This window comes from Cavia porcellus, unplaced genomic scaffold (genome assembly GCF_034190915.1).
Source record: "Cavia porcellus strain 051 isolate PalLab524CR breed Dunkin Hartley unplaced genomic scaffold, mCavPor4.1 scaffold_37, whole genome shotgun sequence".
NCBI classification, from domain to species: domain Eukaryota; kingdom Metazoa; phylum Chordata; class Mammalia; order Rodentia; family Caviidae; genus Cavia; species Cavia porcellus.
The window spans coordinates 4,526,216-4,531,936 of record NW_026947520.1 but is presented as its reverse complement, the minus strand read 5'-3'; the positions used below and the strand labels follow the sequence as shown (position 1 = coordinate 4,531,936).

The 5,721-nt window shown below is 39.3% G+C and overlaps 1 non-coding gene across 1 annotated transcript; it reads left to right on the top strand.

The window, feature by feature from the left end:
• The first annotated feature begins 1,976 nt into the window (after positions 1 to 1,976).
• Positions 1,977 to 2,050, top strand: Trnak-cuu (transfer RNA lysine (anticodon CUU)). The gene has a single exon. It is a non-coding gene; the product is annotated as a tRNA-Lys (tRNA).
• The last annotated feature ends 3,671 nt before the right edge of the window (positions 2,051 to 5,721 follow it).

Sequence of the window (5,721 nt, the reverse complement as noted above, 5' to 3'; positions counted from 1 at the left end):
CACTTCCTTGCTTGTTCTGATTAAATATAGGCTGCCTAGTGACAGGTGGCTGGCTGGTTAGCAGATTTATGAATTTTAAAGAAGATTTCACTCTTCCTGTTGCCCTCAAGACAATGCCACTTTTCTGATTCTTTTGGTCCTTTGCTGTGCAATTTTTTGGGGGCTAGATATTTAGGCATAGGCCCAAACAGAAAATTAACTTTCAGATAGGATAACTGTAAGTTTCCTGAAAATTTTGTTGCATGTAAATTTTATTTACCTGTAGATGGAAGTGTTATGATCAACAAATATATTGCTAAGTTATCAACATATGCTACCTTATTAACATATTGAGGGTTATTATAGTGATTTCTCAGAAATCATGATTATACACAGCAAAAATCAAAGAGAATTAAGTGAGAATCTCACCCTACTGAAAAACTTTTTAACAGCAAGAGAAATCACTAACAGACTAAAGAGACAACCCACAACGTGGGAGAAAATGTTTGCCAACTGTTCCTCAGACAAAGTGTTACTATAATAGAGTATGGAAAACTAAAAAATTTTAGTCTTCCCAGATTTAAAGACCCAATCCAAAAATGTGCATCTGAGGTGAAATACACAGTTCTCAGATGAAGAAATAGAAACAGCAATTAAATATGTGACAAATTGTTCTGCATAAATTATCATTTTACAATTGCAAATTAAATAACACTGATATGTCACCTTGCCCCAGAAAACATGCCTACTGTCAAGAAATCAAACAATAACGAATGCTGGAGGGGTTGTGGGGGGAAAAGGAACCCTTCTCCACTGTTGGTGGTAAAGCAACCACTGTGGAAATCAGTGTGGAGATTTCACATAAACTAGGTCTACAGGCCCACTCAACGCAGCTATTCTCCTTCTGGGTATCTACCCAAAAGAATAAAAATCATCATACCACAGTGATATATGTGCACCCATGTTTATAGCAGCACAGTTTGTGGTAGCAAGATCTTGGATGGAATGCAGGACCTCTAGTTTGCCAGGCAGGCGCTTAAGCTAAATCCCTGGACCACTGTTGGGAGCCGGAGCCAGGGGTCCTGCAGTAACCTCAGCCTTCTAGACAAAGCATCGCGCTGACATTAACCTGGGAATAGCTTCATAACATAAAAAATAGAAGTTTCTCATGGGCCCAAGAACATGTTTACCTCCTGGGCTGCACAACATAGAAGTTTCTCATGGGCCCAGGAGCATATTTACCTTTGCTGTGTGCACAAGAAAGTGTCCTGAAGTGACTTGTACTGCTCTTTGTTTTGAAATATTATAAAAACTCTGGAGTCCTTCAATAAATTGCCTTTTGCCTTCTGAGCATCTGGTCTCCCTGTGTCTTCAGTCTCTTGCCTGACTCCTTCCCCACAGCTGGCTGTGGCACCTGGCACCTGGCGCCCAAAATTGGGGCTTCGAATATAAGCATTCAGAGCATTTTTCCAGTGGAAGGAGAATCGGGAGTTGCCAGAAGACAGCTGCTACAGATGACCCGGGTAAGTGAAAAGTGAAAGTAGCAGGGAGTGGTATATAAGCAGGGATTGAGAATGGGTAACTCCCCGTCATCAGAATGGGAACTTTTTGAACAAGTTATTTCCTCTTTGTTAAAGAGTACGGGCATTCCTGTAGCTAAGCTTCAAATTCATCGGTTTGTTGATTTTGTGCATCAGGTTTGCCCCTGGTTTCCCGAACAGGGAACGGTTAATGTTGAGACTTGGAAAACAGTAGGAGAAAAGATTAAAGATTATTATTGTGCTTGGGGTCCTGAGAAGGTTCCTGTGGATGTGTTTCCAATTTGGACTCTAAATAAGGACTGTTTAAAAGGGGACTCTGAGTCTAGTAAATGGGAAAAAAAACTCAAGAAAGTTTTATAAAAAAAAACAAATCTTCAGAGAATGTGACATCCTCCTTATGCCCCCCTCCCCGCCCTCTGCTCTGCCACCACTCTCTGAGCCACCCTGTTACAAGCAGCCCGGCTAGCTCAGTTGGTAGAGCATGAGACTCTTAATCTCAGGGTCGTGGGTTCGAGCCCCACCTTGTGTCAAAAGTTTGTACATGCAGCCATTGCCAATACCAGATCTAAATTTGCCTCTGCCAACCTTATTCATTATATGGATGATATTTTAATAGCCCATCAAGATTCTGAGATGCTTTTGCAAGTATATGCCTCTCTTCATCAGGATTTAACAAATAATGGGCTGCTCATCGCACCTGAGAAGGTCCAAACTTCACCTCCTTTTTCTTATCTAGGTTTTCACTTATATCCATGGCATTTTTCTCCTCAACGATTGTCTCTTAATACTTCTCACTTGCATATGTTACATGATTTTCAAAAACTCAGGCGAAATTAATTGGATCCGGCCATCTCTAAAGTTAACTACTCAAGACCTCCACCCATTGTTTTCCTTATTAGCTGGAGATTCTGACCCAAGTTCACCCCGCCAAATGACGGCAGAAGCTCGCAAAGCTCCTGAACTCGTTAATAAGGCTCTTCAAAGTGTGCAGCTTCATTATTGTGATTTTTCCTCTCCCTGGTCTCTTATCATCATACCCACGTCTTTTTGCCCTACAGGTGTGTTGTATCAGCAGGGAGTTCTCTCATGGATTCATGGTTCGCATTCTCCGAAAAAGGCTCTCCCCCCTTATGCCTCTTTGGTTGCAGAAAGCATTATGCAAGAAAGAAAACTGTCTATAATGCATTTAGGAAGAGACCCTCACTCTATTATAATCCCTTATACATCTGAACAGCTCGAATGATTGCTTAATATGACTGATTATTTTCCTCTTTCTCTAGCATCCTATACCGGTCAAATCCAACATCATTATCCCAAGGATAAAATTCTTCCATTTGCCTCCAAAGTTACCTTTTCATTTCCTCAAATCATACGCATGAAACCCCTTGTTAATGCTATTACTTTATTTTCAGATGGAAGCTCCAATGGAAAAGCTACTTTAGTATCCCCAAATCAAACTTATGTATGGCAATTGAGGAGTACTTCAGCTCAGGAGACTGAACTTTATGCTGTTCATCGGGCTTTTATTCTTTTCTTTGATGTTCCCTTTAATTTGTTTTCAGACAGCCAATATGTAGTACAAGCCTTGACTGTTTTAGAATGTGTCCCTGTTATCAACACTGCTAATATCCTTGTTGCACAGTTATTTGGTCTTATTCAATCATCTTTACATTCTCGATCTGCGCCTTGTTTTGTAGGACATATTGGCAGTCATTCTAATCTTCCAGGCACTTTGACTCATGGAAATGCAATTGCAGATGGAGCCACGCATATTGGACTGCCTGCTGTTTCGCAAGCACAACAGTCACATGCTCTTCATCACCAAGCTGCACAGGTTTTACGTTATCAATATGGTATAACACAGCAGCAGACACGAGAAATTGTTAAAAACTGTCCCTCATGTGAGCCTCTACTTCCAGTACCGCATTTTGGAGTCAACCCTCGAGGACTCCGTCCAAATGACTTCTGGCAGATGGATGTCACTCATTATCCTTTCTTTTTGGGTCATTAAAATACCTACGCATTACCATAGACACCTTTTCTCATTACATGCTTCTTTCACCTATGACTGGAGAAACTGCCACCCATGTAATACAACACCTACTATATTGTTTCTCTATCCTGGGCATTCCTGGATCCATTAAAACTTATAATGGCCCAGCATATGTTAGTAAACCCTTTGCCAAATTCTGTCAGACTTTCCATATTAAACGTGTTACTGGACTGCCTTATAATCCTCAAGGACAAGGAACTGTTGAACGTGCTAATCTCTCACTAAAAAAACACATTAAAGAAATTTAAAAGGGGGAGATGGTATAAGTATTCTCCCAAAACCCTTCTTAACCATGCTCTTTACGTTCTTAATTTTTTAACTTTTGATGCTTCCAATAGATCTGCAGCTGAGAGACATTGGTTTCCTGATTTGTCTTCCAAGCCAATGGTTTATTGGAAAGACCCATTAACTAATTTATTACATGGCCCTGACCCAGTATTGATATGGGGAAGAGGGTATGTTTGTGTTTTTCCCACAGACGCTGATACACCCAGGTGGATCCCAGAACGCTGTGTACGACTTGCCCAAGAGCAAGATAGAAAAATTGCGCAGGACGATGCTACGACTAACCATGACCTCGAGGACAAGAACAATGACCAGAAGGCCTCTTGCAACAAGAGATGAAACTCTTCTGTTTTTGGCTCAACTGTTAAGCATTATTTGGGTTTTGCATATATTTTATATGCCTGTGTGGGCGGATAATTATTGGGCATTTGTACCTAATCCTCCTTTGTTGCACCCTATGTCATGGGCCGACAACGATGATGTTACTGTTTATGTAAATAATATTCGTGTCTTAAGTTTTCCTTCTTCCACTCATATAAAACCTATCTCTATTGTATATAATTACACTGAAATGTCTGCTTCATTACCCCTATGTTTTTCTAAAACAAATAAGAATTGTACATTAATAGAAAGATATTCTGATTGGGATGGAAACTTTACTAATGGAATGCACTGGGGAGTAGATATGATGTATGTATTTCGCAACAGTAGTGAAACTAGAGTGGGAAAAGGTAATCCCCCTGAGCATATTCCAGAATGTAGACAAAAATATCCAAGCAAAAGTGTATATGGACCCTCATGGCGTTTGTGCCATCATAATTATACTATATGTTACAAAGATCTATGTGATTGGAGTGATTACAGAGAAACAACCTACAGGCCCCAAAATTTATTATATGGAATATGGACAAGGAATAACATCACCTTTTTTACCATGCTGTGGAAGTTGGTTGCAGCACTTGATTACATTGCTGTTGCAAAGGAAAATGTTGTATGGCAACATATAGGGACACAGGATGCTATTTCTGTTAATGGCACAGTAAAAAATGTAACTATCATAGCTTGTATTTCTGAACCATATGGTGTTATAAGTGGAGAACTTACTGTAAATAAGAACAATGAATCTTATGAAATTACTTGTAAAGATTGCATCTTATCCAATTGTGTTAATGCTTCATGAAACCACTCATCCATATTACTGGTCAAACAACCTCCATTTGTATTTTTACCTGTTAATATCACCATAGAGTGGTATCAAGATCCTTCTGTGATTATTTTGCAAAAATTAACTAAGCTTTTAAATCGGGCCAAACGATTTGTTGGGATGTTAATGACTGGAATTGCTGCACTTATTACTTCCATAGCCTCCACTACAATGTCCACAATATCTCTTACAGAAAGTGTGCAAACTGCATCCTATGTTAATGAGTTATCCCATAATGTTTCTTTGGTTTTGAAAATACAGGAAAATTGGGATAGTCTGATTGAACAAAAATTAAATGCTCTACAAGATACAGTAATAACCTTAGGAGATCAATTATATGATTTGCAAGTACAGTCTTCTTTGAAATGTCATGCCTTATATGAACATATTTGTGTTACTTCACATAGACATAATGAAAGTGATTTACCTTGGGATAGGGTGAAAAATCATTTGCTAGGAATATGGCATAATTCCAATACTCTAGATTTGCTTAAGTTGCATAAGACTATCCAAGATATAACCAATGCACGAGCAATAAAAGTTGACATAGCAAAAGAAACTGAGCAAATATTCAACGCATTAACCAGCCATTTTCCAAGCCTCACGGGCATTTCGCATTTTATCATTCTAGCTGGTATTGGAGCTCTAGCATTTATTGC